The sequence below is a fragment of the Fukomys damarensis genome, unplaced genomic scaffold (assembly GCF_012274545.1).
Source record: "Fukomys damarensis isolate Sample0158 unplaced genomic scaffold, DMR_v1.0_HiC HiC_scaffold_3, whole genome shotgun sequence".
NCBI classification, from domain to species: Eukaryota; Metazoa; Chordata; class Mammalia; order Rodentia; family Bathyergidae; genus Fukomys; species Fukomys damarensis.
In genome coordinates this window covers 3,072,911-3,090,288 of record NW_022900915.1, presented here as the reverse complement: position 1 = coordinate 3,090,288, position 17,378 = coordinate 3,072,911, and the positions used below count along the sequence as shown (strand labels likewise).

Sequence of the window (17,378 nt, the reverse complement as noted above, 5' to 3'; positions counted from 1 at the left end):
TGTCATTCATATTGCAAAGCTGGAGGTTTCCCTAAAGTTCAGTCAAAATAATATACACTTTTTTCAATAAACAAATATTTCGGGAATCTCAGAGATTATTGTAAACACAGAGAAGTGAATCTTGCTTGGTGCAGTGGCACGTGCTTGTAATCCCAGCTACTCCAGAGGCTGAGGTGAGAGGATTGCCAGTTTAAGGCCATTCTGATGAAACCATGTGTAAAACCATGTCTCAAGACAGAAAATAAAAGGGTTGGGGATGTAACTCAGTGCTAAATTACATTCTGGGTTCAATGTACAGTATCACAATGCATGTGAGCTCTAGTCTTACATTTTTCCAATAACATATATAAATATATATATAATATATATATATGTTAGAAAAGTTTCAGCACAAAATTTACAGGAACCCATAGCTGTACCTTCCTCTACTTACAGATCTGCTGGTGTGAAGAGTCATATTTGAAGATCGCCCATTAAAAGTACATTAATAACAGGAAGGAAATAATGTAGTGGTCATTGCTATATACTGTTTTCCTCTTCTTTAATAATTATATATTATTTTACATAAAAATAAGCTATTTTGGAAGAGAATGTACTGTCAAATGTACTGTGACACGAAGCCTGACAAAAGAAATTGGAAAAAGCTCCCCTGCAGAGGGCTGCTACAACTGTTGAGGCCAGAAGGACAAGGGAATTTGGCCTACAGGAAGGTGCAAGGTCAGTTGAGGCAGAGGGAAGAGTATATGTTGCTGGATAGCTTTGGGTCTAAATCAAATGCTGTCCCAGATGACAGTAAAAATATTATTTATATCTATAAAAATCAATAATTTAGGTATATTCTCTATTCCTCTCTCAAAAACTATTTTTAAGTGGAAATTTGAGATTTACAAATTTGACCTCTCTTATTTTAACTCCTTGAAAATACTTATCTTGTTTATATGTTCATTCATCCAACAAACCATGAGTGCATCTGTATATATCTGAGGCTTACTGATTACATAAGAATAAAAATAAACAAAAGTCATGACAAGCTTCCTTTGCACTTACAGCTCTCTGAGGCTTCCTTCTCTTCAAATATCATGAACAGTGCATGAGTTTAAGTGAAAAGGCATAAGAAATGGATACTCATGTATGATTAACTTTGTTTTTAATTGCTGCATAACAAATCACAAAAAATAGTGTCAAAGAATCGATAAATGTTGAGTGATAAATATACTAATCCTGATTTGATCATTGTATAAAGTACATAATAGCAAAACAATTACTTGTACCCCTAAATATGTATAGTTATTATTTACCAATCAAAATTTTTGAAAAACCCAGAGAAGTACAACAGTAATAGTCACTGTTCATGGTTTGTTAAGGTCAGGAACTTTGAAGCAGCTTAGCTGAGCTCTTCTTGATGGTGAAAGTTTAGGCAGTAGCTTTTGTGAAGTTAGATTTTGACTGAGCTGGAATCTTTTGAAGGTTAGACCAGGCTAGAACATCTGCTAATAGAGTCACTCAAACATGAGGCTGTTAGTGTAAACCCTCAGCTTATTGTTGCTGGGCTTATCCAGAGTTGTTTAAGGGTTCTCATAACATGGAGTTGGTTTCCCAACAGAACAAAGTAGAATCTGTGAGTCCTTTTATGACCTACTCTCAGGAAACATATGATCCCATCCATAGTATTCTACTAAGAACCCTACTTCTGCCTGGGGCACTATATTAGGAGGGCATGAATATCAAGAGAAGAAAATTACTAGGGGCCACCTTGCAAGCTTGCTAATACCACGATGATGAAGCCTTTGTTTAGAAAATCTCCCCCTCTCTGAGCCTAGTTTGTGACATACTCATTAGCTCAAAGCTCTCACTTTATTCACTAAGTTGAATTCATAGTTCTTTTGTGTAAAAAAAAAAAGAAGAATCTGAAGATTTATGGAGTATATCTTCAGGAATTTCTAGGTTCTGTGTCTTTGTTTGCTTTCAGCTATTCTTTTCGGGTACTGTAACATCATTATTCTCAGTCAGAGAGTCATGGAGTTAGCTTTCACTCTGTCCTGTGAGATGTAAGGGCCTAATACAGCCCTGGAGGAGATGTTACTCTAATCGTGCCATTTTCTTTCCAAACAATGAAAGCTCTGACACACCAAAGAATCATTTCAGCATTGTTATCTGTTAATGTATAAACTGAAAGTCTGTGTAAGATTTCAGTTTTCAAGATTTCTTTTTTCAAATTTTCTATTGCAGAAGAAAAAAAAAGAACAAGTACTGATCTAATTCAAAATCACAACAAATGGAAGAATTCTTTACATAACATCCCTTACAGATGTCCAATGGAGTCATTGAACTACTTTTCATGACAGGAGGCTCATATTCTGATTGAAAACAGTAAATGTAGCAGAAGAGCCAAAAATTCACAAAAAGCTTGCTAAAAAGTGAACCCAGTGATTTTAACTGTGCCCTCAGGAGCAGTGTAGAACAGCTTGGCTTCCTTTTCTGCATTATACCCCTTGCATATCTGAGACTAATTTTTCCTCTTATACACAAGTAATTAATAAAGAATAAATTGATATTCTAATTATAGGTAATTATTAAGTCTTTCAAAGCCACGTTTTATTTGCTTTGCTCCACATCTTCATCATTTCTTCAAAGATATGATTTATTTCAAAGTTTATCTTCCTTTTTATTGAAATCTATGAGATTTTACTAAGTTCAAAAGCAAATACATTTCTCAGAGATTGTGAATTTGATTCAGCAACTCTCTAAAAATATGAAGCTTGACTGAAGCAAATTTTTTTCTTGCATTCACATTTATTTCCCCACAGAAGAACTTACAAATCAGATTTCAAATCCTCTCTTCTTTGCCTTCTAGCTGGTTGTCGGGTATTCTTTGGGTTTACTTGGAGTCAATGATGAAATTGCCTAGTCCCAAGCGTCCTATTTTGCCTTTTGCCTAAAGCTTTCCTGGTGTTAATTAGGTGTAAGTAGAGAGACAGAATTAACTCTTTCAGGAGTAACATTTACTTTGCACTCATGAAGTGCTTGACAGCAGTGCTGATGTAATAACAGCACTTTAGGCTTTATTGTTAGGCTTGCCTGATTTTAAAGGAATCTCTAGAACACTAGATTGAGTTTAGAGATCTAATTCTACACCAATCTACACTACCAGTGAAGGTCTGGAGTTTTGTTGGCAGTTTGTTCACTGTCATTATTCTTGGGGACTAACGAGTTTTGATAAGTTTTCATGCAGTCAGTAGCAGGTTGTTGTCTTTGCTCTGACCTTCCTCAACTTTGAAAATACTTCTCTTGTAATAGTAGTATTCCCATCTGGCTCCATGCTCCTTTGAAGTGATACCACATGGAAAGATATTTCTCTTTCTTTGTGTTCCCCAACAATCAAGAAGGCTAATCCAGGCTTCTAGGAGAGCTTTGACAATGCCAGTGGCTTGCCCTGCCATTCATTTATGCCATTTATGTGCACAGTTGTATAAGTCTTCAAAATCATATTGAAAAAGTAACATCCTTACTTAAAGTAATACAAACAGTATTTGGAAGTGCTATAATCAGTGATTAGTGCAGCATCAAGAAAAGACAAGTACAACTTCTCTCTACATATTTATGTCCTGTTACATTTCTCCTACAACTACTCAAGATGAGACAAAGCTAGAGGAACTGTATACTTCAAGTAAGAGGAGAAATGGACTTGCCCCCTTTGCAGAGACAGGTGAGATCAATTCTCACCCCAAATGTGAATGTTCTGGGTTTGAAATGTAAACAAAAATGCATGTTAAAACAGTCTGTTCCTTAAATTTAAAGAGCCATGCTATTTTGTTCAAAGGGAAGTTAGGCTGCAAGAAGTGGACACTTAAGACTTTAGAGCTTTAGCATAGTATGAAATGAAAACAAAAATCAGATTCTCATTGCAACTTCTATTGCATATTTCTAATTTCTAATTAATAAAGATGTATTTCATCATATTAGAATTTATTGAGTAGCATAAACTATTCCTTTCTGGGAAAATTACAGTAGTTTTGCTGGATGTCTTTTGTCGGAAAGTGAAGTTTGAGCTGTTTGGGGCTATTTCCATGGTGGGAGAAATGGAGTTTGTAGGAGAAGGTGGGGTGAAATAGTCTTATTCACTTTTCGTCGGTTATAGGTGATGATATATCTGAAGATATATGTTCTAAGAAATCATAGAAAGGAAAAATGCTACATGATAGCTCCCTTTATAAAAATTAAATAAGCTTAGCAATAATTTGTGAAGATAATGTTATTCTACTCATATGATTAGTACATCCTTGACTTAAGACATTTTGATCTTAGTGAATCTATACACATGATTTTTTGTTTGTTTGTTTGTTTTTGGTACCAGGGATCAAATTCAGGACCTGTGCTCATGGGAGGCAGGTGGCAGAACTACAGGGCTAAATCCCTGGCCCTACACATATGATTTTCAAAGAAGATAAGGCAATGGTAAGGACTCTTAAGTATCATAAATAATGTTTATGTTATTGATGAGAATAGTAGTGCCTCATGTCTGCTTATAAATTATAATGTGAATTTTTAAATACATTTAAAATGTTTAAGTGCTGGGGATTTAGCTCAGTGGTTCCGTCACCTGCCTCCCAAGTGCAAGGTCCCAGGTTTGATCCCCAGTATGAAAAAAAAAAAAAAGTTTAAAACACTACAAAACACTCAAAAAATGGCCTCATGTCTATAACAGCCAACTTTTAGCGGAATATTACAAAGTTACCAAAATTATGAATTACCTCTGCTTTCCAGATAACTAAAACAAAGCTTAATAACAAGAATGGATCTAGATCACAGTCAAATAATGACTCAATTTGTGTTCTTACCATTCTCTCTGAATCCCCTAGGATTCTGTTGCACACTAATATGAAAAAGAGACAAACTTTCCAGCTAATATCTCTGTGGCTATATTTCTATTTATTATATAAACAGTAATAAGTCTTAGTAAATCTGGTACCTGATGTGTAAAAATTTATCCACGTAACCTGGACAATTTGCAGATTGAAAGGGAATGCTAGTAATAATTATGCGAGTATCTTACCTAGTCACCCCGAAGATGAATAGAGATTGGAAAACTATTGAACAAAAAATATTTTGTGTACATCTTTTCTGTCATTTGCTTTGTTCTGCCAGAAGAATAAGAATATTTTTCTTATGTATGTAACTTTTAGGGTCGGGCCAAAGTACGAGGTATATGAGGAGAGTAATTCGTCTCTTAACTAAGCTAGGATACTTCACTTGTTAATATCTCCAAAAATGTTACACAGATTGGCAAGCCATATTCAAATGAGCAATGCAAAAGATAATTACAAGGGAAATAATTATGTTCCAAGGTTTTTCCAGGATAAATACATACACCTGCATATATATATGTTTCTGTATACATACTTTCCTTGGCTTAAACAGATAAATAGAAATAACTAATTTTGGATGCCTTTTTAAAAATTAAACATTTAAATACCTTTAAATTCCAACTAAAATGTAATTTTTTAAATACTGGGAATTATAAATGTACACAAAGTGATATAATGCTTAATAAATGCTGGCAGGGCAATGGGGAGAAAGGAAGCCTTCTCCATTGTTGGTGGGAGTGCAGACTGGTGTAACCACTGTGGAAATCAATATGGAGATACCTTAAACAACTAGGATTAGAGGTCCCATTTGACCCAGCTCTTCCCCTCTGAGTATTTTCCCAAAAGAATTAAAAGAATGATACCTCAGTGATATATGTGCACCCCTGCTCATAGTGACATAGTTTGTAAAAGATAAAGCTTGGAAGCAGCCTAATTGCCCATTAACTGCAGACTGAGTAAAGAAAAAAATTTTTAATAAATTGATGTACTACTCAGACATAAAGAATGAGCAATTAGAGACATTTATAGCTAAATGGATGAACATTGAGGCCATACTGTTACGTGAAATAAATAGGACATATATGTGTAAATACCAAACAGTTTCTCTAGTGTGAGAAACTGAAATTGTAAATAAGGATCAAAATGAATAATAGACAATGTGAAATAGGAAGAAAAGGTGCAAAGAGGAAGTAGGAAGGGTAGGAAAAAGAAAAGAAGGGACTGGAATTAACATGATAAATGAAAATATAGATATAAAGTCATTGTAAATAGGGGTGGAGGGGTTGACGCAAGGGTAGGAGAATAGGGAAAAATAAGAATTAAGATATATTATGTAAAGGTGCATATCTCCAATGATGAATGTCATTGTATTGTATACCTAAAATGTACCGATAAAATTAATTTTTTAAAAAAGTTATGAATTGCTTATATCCGCAGATTTTAATGTTATTCTCAGTGTCAACAACTTAATTTGAAATTTTCTTTTAATAAGAGATCTTAAGGGATTTATCTTTTGTTTCTATGACACTTGTACATTTTCACTATCATTCCTTACATTTTTTCCTGTTCTGCTGACTACTTATTATTATTTTGCCTCCTTACTTTTTCTTTAACTGTTTGTTGTTTGGTTGGTCACATTTACTTTACCTTTGTTTATTTTATTTTTCAAAGTCAGGTAATTGTAACTTTATATTTTCTAATGTGAAATGATAACACAACTTACCATAGCAACTCACGTCTGCTTCCCTCACAAAAATATTCCTCAGAAGGCTCATGTTCAGAGGCAAGGCTTTGAAAAGGTGATCAGATAGTAGAACACTAACTCATCAATGAACTAATCCTAAAAGCAAGGAGCTGAATGTAAGATTTAAAGTCTCACTTCCATTCCGAGAAGCATGAACAGCCGAAAAGGCTTTCATGATGCTGAGTCCTATAGCACAGTGAGGCTCCAGGAGATTGACGGAGGAACAAGAGTCATCCAGGAAGGAACACACCAGGCTAGATGGTAAACAGACCTTTATTAGTCTGGCCAGACGGCACTCTCAGAACCAAGTAGCTGGCTCAGAGAGGCACCAGCTCAGGAGCTGAGGTCCTTTCTATGGGGGGTGTAAAAAGAGGGTTTAACATTCTAAGCTTGCAGGCAGGGGACAGAGGCCTGCTGATCTGAGCTGGTGGTCAGCAGTCACGTACTCGGCAATCACATATCGATGATTAACAGATACCTATAGGATGTTTCAAAGGCCACCAAGACATTCAGGATGAGCAAACAGTTCAACAATTAATTTGGGATCTCTTTGTACAGTACAGATTTTATCTCATAGTCTAGAACCACTAACTTACACATTAATCGTGATCTAGACTTCAAACAGCACAAGATTTCCTTACATTCCTAAGCCAGGGTTTGAGCAAAGGTCAGGGCTATAGCTACAATGGGAGGGAATTAGAGCACTGTCTCCTAGGCCCTTTGTCATTTAGCATGGGCTTATAATTCAAGTCTTACATGACCAACCATCAGCCAAAATAAACTTCACCTCCTTTAAAGTGTACATTTTGTATATTTTGTTTCAGCAGTAGAAAGGTGATTAATACAGAAAATTTGTACTAGAGCAGGTTGTTGCCCTGACTACCCCTGACCATGTGGTTAAACAGCCAAAGGCCTGGTTGCAGGAAAAATTTGGAAACATTTGGAGACATGGAATACTGAAGCCCTAAAATGCCTTAAACAGGGCTTGATGGGTGTTTTTGGTAGGAGCTCAGAAGACCAGAATGCTGATAGGAATTCAGACAGTAAATACTGTGTGTTCATGAGGTTGCAGATGGGCAGGAAGGCTCTGAGAAATTGGCCTCGAGATTATTCATATTATATTCTGGCAAAGAATTTGCCTACATTTTATCCATGTTCTAAAGCATTATATGAGGCTAAATTTAAAGATAATGAACTAATTAATCTGAGGAAATTTCAGGGCAGCACAGCATTCAAGCTGAAGCATGGATAATTCTGACTGCTTTTTGCTAACTTTGTGGAGAGAATTAAATTAGAATCAAAAAGCAGAGTGGACATATTTGAAAAACTTGCTGTTTGGCCAGGAAAGAATCTTAAATAAAGTTTGAGCCAAATAAAGTGTTGTTGCTGTAGAGATAGTACCATTAAAAAGAAGCCAAATACTTTTGCACTGGAACAACAATAATGATACTTTGACCCAAATAGGAATTGGCCAGACCCCACCCACCACAGGTTTAAATATGCTTCCATTGTGGATACTAGTACACCATGTGCATTCAGGGTTGCCTAGGGAAATGTTTTATCAAGTTGAGCCATCCAGGACTCAGAGATGGCTGCAGCTATGGTCCATGTGAACCCAGCTATTGGTTGAACTGTGACAGATCTTGGTGCCATCCATTGGATATTGCTTTATTTTTCTTCAGGCATATAGAATGCAAGAGTTGTGGGGTCAAAGAGGCTTCCATTCATCTTTCAAAGGAAGGCCTAGAAAGCCAGGCAATGTACAAAAGCTAGGAGACCCCGAGAGAGTGATGCATTAAATTACAATGGAGAAACCCAGGAGCTTGGAGATTCTGTACTGTTAACTTGGAAAACATGCCAAAGAAAGCCACAGGCAGTAAGTAAAGCCAGCCCAAGAAAGAGGCCATGTGGGCTATAGCCAGTAAGGCCATAGGAGTGGGACTGCCCACATCCTTTGGAACTCATTTCTTGCCACCACATACCTCAGATGCTGGTTACAGATCTATAGGACTTAATATTTTCCCACTGAATTTTGGTTTTGCTATGGTCCCATTGCTTTGAATTCCCTTGTTCTTCTCTCAGACCTCCTGATTGTGCTAGTCCTTGGACCCACTCTGCAGAGGCAGAGGTGGTCATAAAGGATATTTTTCTGAGCTCCCAACTTTGAACATATTTAAAGAAAGGGCATAGGGAACCAGTAGTAGAACTGTGTGAAGTTCAATGCTGCAGGAGTTCAGGGAACTCAGTTTGGGCCTTGCAGCCCGAAATCAGTCTGAATCTCAGAGGTCTGCCATCAGCTAGCTGAGATCAAAGGACTTAGTTCTGCACATGACTGTGCATGTTGTATATTATGACAGCAGAGATATAGTCTAAAAGAGGCCCTCCAAATTCATTTTTTTCTTTCTTTTCCTTATTCTACTCTGCAAATTCTTTCTTTTTTCTGTCCTCTTTCTCCAACACAGTCTCTTGCTCCACTGTATTATCCCTCATCTCTCTATCTGTTCCTGCTCCTGCCCTAACTCTGATGTCTTCCTTTATCATTTATTCTTTATGTTCTTTTCTTCTGTCATTTGAGCTCACTCAAGGGTCAATAGTTTCAAAGGAAAGTGTGCCCCTATTACCGTTAAGTGGTTATATTCTTGTCCTTATTCTTGCACTCTGTCTTTCCCTTTTGAATTTAATAGTTTCCTAAAGATTATATGGTCATTCTATGTCCTCTGGCTTCACTTGAAACCTTTTCCAATTCTTTTTCTTATCTACTCCTCTCCTAACTCTGTCTAAGCCCCCATCCTAAATGGTAAAGATGGTATATTGAAGATTTCATTCACTGCAAACATATTTTGGCTGCTTCTTGATTTTAATTTAATTCACATAGTTTAAAGGTGATAGATTAAAGACTGCCATGAATGGTCAATTTGTAAGTTGTGCTGAATCCTATTGTGTTGCTGGTTGTATTGATTAGGCTAAAGGATTGTGATTGATTTAATGAGTTGTCTTCTCTGACATTAAGAAAGTGAGAATGTCTATGAGTCATTGAGACTCAAAATCTAAAGAGAAACTATATCAGGAAGATTTAGGCAATAACCCAGAAAGTAAGCCAAGGACAACCCAACCACAAAAATAAAAATGAGAAAACACTTAAGCAAGACACAAAGACAGACTTCCAGTTCACCAATGGCAAACAGTAGGGCAAAGGAGGATGAAAAGTCTGATAGTGAACCAGCAGGACACCTTGAACTCATAGCACAGGGACTAACAAAACAGACCAATCAGGCTTGAGAAAAATTCAAAACAGAAATAATTTCCCAGATAACCATAGAGATGGTGAGCAAAATGAAAGTCATGATTCTAGGCTCTACAACGGAAACTGACAAAAAAAATAGATGATCCCAGGACCATGATAGAAGGAATGAAGGCCCAGCATAAGAAAGAAATGGAGGGGAAAAAATGAGAACCAAGACCTGTAATGTAAAGGTACAAGATCTCAATAATGAACGTAACTCTACTGTATACCTAACATGTACCAATAAACTCAATTTAAAAAAAAGAAATGAAAGCAATGACAGGAAGGAAATGGAATCCATAAAACAGATTCAAAAAGAAAACCAGGAGGTTAAAAACTGTGGAAAGTGTTTGCAGCAGAATAAAACAATGCAAAGATAGAATCTCAGATATAGAAGATAGGAGTGCAGTCAGTGGCTGTGAAAAGAGAGGTCTCTCTTTCAGTAAAGGATCATGAGAAATCGATCCAACAACTCCAAGAAGATGCAAAGAAGAATAACATAAGACTGATAGGAATTCATGAAGCCACAGGAGAAAATACAAATGACTTAAAAAAGCTGTTCACAGAGTTAATGATAGAAAATTCCCCAGAGAGAAAGAATTTTACATACAGATAAATTGGGCATACAGAATTTCAACTAGCCACAATAAAAAAAAAACCAAAAAACCTACACCTAGACATATAATAATCAAGATCCCAGAAACCCAACAGAAGAAAAAAAAAAGATACAAGCAGTAAGAGAAAAGAAACAAATCACATGCAAAAGAAACCCCATCAGAATCACAGCAGGCTTTTCAACATAAACCCTCAGGTCAACGAGAGCCTGTAATGAGGTATTCCAAGTCTTAAAAGAAAACAACCTCCAACCTAGAGAAATGTACCTATAAAACTCTCTTTCAAAATGGATGGGGAAAGAAGATACTTCCATGAAAAAGAACACTTGAGAAACTTCATGAATAACAAACCAGCACTACAAGGAATTCTAAACAATATACTAGAAAATGACAATGAAGGTCACAATACCATGAGGCCCAACAGATCAAATCAAATAGGAAAGGCAAGAAACTAAAAGGAGAAGGGGAAATAAGTAAAAAGAGTCAACAAAAGGACAATAGCATGACAATGACAAATCAGTACATATCAGTTATAGCCACCAATGTTAATGGCCTCAGTTCACCAATCAAGAGAAATAAACTGGCAGAATAAATTAAGAATCAAAATCCAACAATATGTTGTATACAAGAAATACACCTAGGGCAAAAGAAGCCCACAGACTGAAAGTGAAAGGATAGAAAACAATTATCCATGTGACAGGAGCCCAGAAAAAAGCAGGGGTAGCAATCTTATTCACAGACAAAGTAAATTTCAAACCAAAACTCATTAAGAGAGAGAAAGAAGATCACTACATACTTGTAAAGGGAACAATTCAGGAGGAAGAGATGATGATCATAAACACTGAATATTAATGCCCCCGACTATATAAAACAAATATGAAGTATCATGAAAAACCAAATAAGCACTAATACAATTTTAGCACAGGATATAAATACCCCACTATCACAAATAGACAGATAATCTAGGCAAAAATCAAAAATGAAATACTACAACTGAACCAAGCTTTTGAACATATGGGCTTAATAGATGTCTATAGAGTGTTCCACCCCACCAAATCAGAATATACATTCTTTAAGGCTGCACATGGGTCATTCTCCAAGATAGACCACATACTAGTTCACACAACAGGTTTGAATAAAAGAAAAGGAATTGAAGTTATCCCCTGTATATTATCAGATCATAGGCCAATCAAGCTGGAGGTCAATAGCAAAAGAAACTGTAGGAACTTCATAAATACATGGAAATTGAACAACACTCTCCTGAATAAACAATGAGTCACAGAGGAAATTAAAGAAAAAACTTAGACATTTTTTAACATACAAATGATAATGCCAATACAACATACAGGAATCTATGGGACATAGTGAAAGCAGTTCTATGAGGAAAATTCATAGCATTGAATGCCCATGCTAGGAAAACAGAGTGAGCTGAAATAAACAAGCTAATGATGAATCTTAGACTCCTAGAAAGAAAAGAACAGGAAAACCATAACTCATACAAGAGGAAATTATAAAGATTAGAGCAGAAATCAATGCAGTGGAAACTGAGAAAATGATACAAAAAATAAATGAATCAAAGAGTTGGTTTTTTGAAAGAATAAATAAAGTTGATAAACCCTTAGCTAACCTAATCAAAACAAAAATGAAAGAAGAGGTTCAGACCCATGCAATTAGGAATGAAAAGGTGAAGTAACAACAGATCCAACAAAAATCCAGAGGATAGTCAATGCCTACTTTGAGAACCTGCTCTCTAATAAAATGGAAAACGCAGAAGAAAGGGACAGATTTTTAGTTACTTAGAATTACCAATGTTGAACGAAGAAGACAAAAACATTTTAAATACACCATTTATAATCAGTGAAATTGAAAATGTAATTAAAAGTTTACCAACAAAGAAAATCCCAGGTCCTGATGGATTCACTGATGAATTCACTGCCACTACTCTTTAAACTTTTCAATGAAATTGAAAAGGAAGCAATACTTCCAAATTCATTCCTGGAAACAAATATCAGTTTGATTCCCAAACCAGGGAAAGACCCAACTAAAAGAGAGAAACACAGGCCAATCTCCTTAATGAATATAGATGCAAAAATCCCAAATAAGATACTAGCAAATAAAATACAGAGGATCATCAAGAAGATGATACATCCTGACCGAGTTGGATTTGTACCAGGGATAAAGGATGTTTCAAGATATGTAAGTCAATAAATGTAATACACTACATTAAAAGAGTTAAGGACAAAAACCACAGACAATCTCAAAAGATTCAGAAAAAGCATTTGACAAAATTCAACACCCATTCATGATAAAAAAACCCCTGCAAAAAATTGGAATAGATGGTCTATATCTCAACTTAATAAAGGCTATCTATGAAAAAACCAACAGCCAACATCATATTAAAGGGCCAAAAATTGAAAACCTTCACATTAAAATAAGGAACAAGACAAGGATGGCCACTATCACCACTCCTCTTCAATATAGTTCTGGAAACATTAGCCACCACAAATAGACAAGAGAAAGAAATTTAAGCAATAAAGATAGGAAAGGAAGAAGTTAAACTGTTATTATTTGCTGATGATATGATACACTTCATTGAAGACCCAAAAAATTCCACCAAAAGACTCCTAGACTTAACTGACATTTTTAGCAGAGTAGCTGGATACAAGGTCAACACTAAAAAATCAATAGCCTTCTTGTACACAAATAACAGACTCACTGAGAAATTAGGGAAACAATTCCTTTCACAATATTATCCAAAAAATTGAAGTATCTGGGACTCAATCTACTGAAGGAAGCAAAAGACCTCTACACTGAAAACTACAGCACTCTGAAAAAAGAGAATGAAGAGGATATAAGAAAATGGAAAGATATCCCCTGCTCCTGGTACGAAGAATCAACATAGTGAAAATGGCCATACTACCAAAACCTGTATACAGATTCAATGTAATGCCAATTGAAATTACATTACATTTCACAGAACTAGAGAAAATAATCCAAAAATTCATTTGGAACCAGAAGAGACTTAGAATAGCAAAAGCCATCCTAGGCAACAGAGACATGGCAGCGGGTATAACAATTGCCAATTTGAAACTATACTACAAAGCCACTGTGATAAAAACAGCATGGTACTGAAAAAGAAAAAGACCTGAGGATCAGTGGAACAGCCTGGAAGATAAAAAAACAACTGCTGATGTACTCAGCTACCTCGTCTTTGACAAAGGAGCCAACCATCCTCACTGGAGGCAAGATAGTCTCTTTAATAAATGGTGTTGGAAAAACTGGATTTCAACCTGTCAAATATTAAAACTAGACCCTTATATTTCACCATGCCCTAAACTAAAATCAAAGTGGGTTAAAGATCTAAATATTTCAAAAGAAACAGTAAACTTTCTGTGAGATATGTTAGGCAGAGATCTTGAAGACATTGGCATAGGGATAGACTTTATGAACAAATCCTCAGTAGCATGGGAACTAGAAGAAAGAATCAACACCTGCGATCTCATTAAAAAGCTTTGGCACTGCAAAAGAAACCATAAACAGTACTAAGAGACAACCCACAATGTGGGAAAAATTTTTACTACCTGCTCTTCAGACAAAGGGCTCTTATCTAGAATATATAAATAACTCAAAACAATCAACCCCCCAAATATAAAGACTCATTTCAAAAATGGGCATCTGAAATGAACAGACATTTCTCACACAAAGTAAAAGCAGCAAGTAAATATATGAAAAAATGCTCCACATCACTGGTCATTCTAGAGATGCAGATGAAAACAACACTGAGATTCCACCTTACCCAACAAAGAATGGCTGCTATCAAGAAATCACACAATAACAAATGTTGGAGGGGTTGTGGGGAGAAAGTTTCCATTCTCCATTGTTGGTGGGAGTGCAGACTGGTGCAATCACTTTGGAAATCAATATGGAGATAACTCAACCAACTAGGATTAGAGGTCCCATTTGACCCAGCCATCCCTCTGTTGGGTATCTTTTCAAAAGAATTAAAAGAATCATATCACAGTGATATATGCACACTTAGGTTTATAGCGGCACAGTTTGTAATAGCTAGAACTTGGAAACAGTCTATTTGCCCATCAGTTGAAGTCTGGATAAAGATGTGATTTTTCTATAAAATGGAATACTACTCAGCCATAAAGAATGAGAAATTAGATTCATTCATAGGAAAATGAATACATATTGGGGATATACTCTTAAGTGAAATAAATAAGTCACACATGTGTAAATACCAAATAGTTTCTGTGATGTGAAAAACTGTAATAGTACATAGGATCCTAATGAGATCATTGACAATGTGAAATAGGAAGAAAAGGACTAAAGGTGTAGGGAAAGTGGTGAGGGCAAGGGAAATGTAATAAGAGAAAAGAAAAAAATATGAGAAAATGAAAAATGGAAATAAAGTGTTTGTAAATGGGGAGGGTAGGTGGGGTTGAAGGGAGAGTAGGGACAAGGGGAAAAAATGAGAACCAAGACCTGTCATGTAAAGGTACAAGATCCCAATGATGAATGTAACTCTACTGTATCCCTAAAATGTACCAATAATCTCAATAAGAAAAAAAAAAAAAAGAAATGAAGATGAAAGTAACACTGAGATTCCACCTCACTCCAAAAAAAAATGGCTGCTATCAAGAAATCAGCCAATAAAAAATACTGGCAGGGTTGTGGGGAGAAAGGAACCCTTCTCAGACTGGTGCAACCACTGTGGAAATCAATATGGACATACATCAAACAACTAGAATTAGATGTCCCATGTAACCTAGATATCCCTTTGCTGGGTATCTTTCCAAAAGAATTAAAAGATTCATACCACAGTGATATATGTGCATCCATGTTTATAGCAGCACATTTTGTAATAGCTAAAACTTGTAAACAACCCAAATGCCCATCAACTGGATCCTGGATAAAGAATATGTGATTTTTCTATAAAGTGGAGTACTACTCAGCCATAAATAATGAGAAATGAGTCATTCATAGGAAAATGGATGTATATTGAGGCCATAATCTTAAGTGAAATAAGATACACGTGTAAGTACTGAATAGTTTCTCTGGTATGAAAAGCTAAAAGTGTAAATAAGGTTCAAATGGTATAATTGAGAGTGTGAAATAGGAAGAAAATGACTAAAGGGAAGTGGGAAGGAGATGGGAAAGGAAAGGAAATAGGGAAAAGAAAATGTGAAAAAATGGAAATAGTCTTTGCAAATTGTGAAGGGTGAAGGGGGAGAAGGGAGGGCAGGGGTTTGGGGAAAACTTTAAGAACCAAGACATATAATGTAAAGGTACAAGATTCCAATAATAAATGTAACTATATTGTTTGCTTTAAATGTACCTATAAATTTAATAGGGGAAAATAAAATAAAATAATTGAAAATGAGACTATATTGTGGATATGTTGCTCAAGAACTTACAAAATATGTCTGAGAGATAACAAATAAGACTGAAGAAACTGTACTTCTAGGAAAGAAATTTTGGTGTTCATAGACAGAGAGTTTAAATTATGTCTGCTTTTCCTAATTCTATCTATCTATCCATCTATCTATCTATCTATTTATTTATTTATTTATTTTTGGTACCAGGATTGAACTCAGGACCTTGTGCTTGCCAGACAGGCACAGTGCCAATGAACCCTTGTTTTTCCCCTGGCCCTTGTTTTTCTTAATTCTTAAGTGAGCAATGTACACATGGTTATTTTTTTTCTCACTGAGTTTATTGGTACATTTTAGGTACACAGTACAGTTACATTCATCATTGGGATCTTGTACCCTTACATGACAGGTCTTGGTTCTCATTTTTCCCCATGCCCCTGTGCTCTCTTCACCCTCTCCTCCCTTCCCTGTTTACAAAAACTTTGTTTTCATTTTTTCTTTTTCTCATATATTTTCTTTGCCCTTATTTATTATTTTTCATAGTTTTTGTATGAGAGACATTTTATAAAAGCAAATGTATAAGTTGGAAAATATCCCCAATTAGAATGAGAATCACTGCTTTAGCAGTTTACCCTTACTATTAATGTAATTAACCAAGAGCATTTTATGTGTCAACATGGATTCAAATAAGTGCAACATTGGATGTTAACCATCACTTCCTTCTGTAGGGGAGCCCAAACTTGCTGGGAACTGGTAAAGTCCAGGATAATATTTTAATTAGCTGTTTGATAGATTATTCCAAACACTAGCAAATTCTCAGTACAATTGCTAAGAGAAATAGCTAGAATGGAAATTAGGAGGAAGGAAAAACTTTTGTCATTGGTCTACAGAAGGCTTAAGTAAACAGGCTTGTGATAAACATTCTTTGGGGCCAAACCACTTTCCAAGCTGTCACACAAGTTGAACCACATGAAATGACATTTTCTGGCTCCAGGTACTGTCTACGTCATTTGCTTGTGAGTTTTCTTAGTAACAGGCCATTAAATTAAGGTTTACTTCCCATTGCTAAGGTAACAAAATCATTTTCCACATGTGTTGGTCTCCATTGAGACTTTGAACCCCATTTACTCAGATTACAATAGCCTTAGGCTACTCACTCTGATGGTTAAATAATGGCTAGCATCCCACATTTCTGCAAATATTCTCTGCTCAAGGACTCTGTGACTTTTTTCTCTGAACTTAACTCCACTAGTCAGCCTTTCCAAGCAAATTTCTCTCCACACCCTCCAGGGCTACATGTTCCATGACCAACTTCCAAATTCCCGTCTTCAGTGAGACATCTCTTCTTTAGCTCTATTCATTTTCCCTCTTTCACTCAGGGTACTACTTTGTGCAAACATTCTTGGGTGAACTTTCCAAGTCCCTAACTATATGACCACTCTCCCACCATGGCTCATCCTTCTGTTCTCCTTTCTTTTTTCTGGAAATTCT

The 17,378-nt window shown here is 35.9% G+C and overlaps 1 long non-coding RNA gene across 1 annotated transcript in view; it reads left to right on the top strand.

Annotated features, from left to right (window-relative positions):
• LOC117287049 overlaps positions 1–17,378 on the top strand; it is a 78,323-nt gene that overhangs the window by 10,167 nt on the left and 50,778 nt on the right. The window contains exon 2 of the long non-coding RNA XR_004518223.1: positions 4,355–4,455. This is a non-coding gene — a long non-coding RNA (uncharacterized LOC117287049). The remainder of the gene's footprint in view (positions 1–4,354; positions 4,456–17,378) is intronic.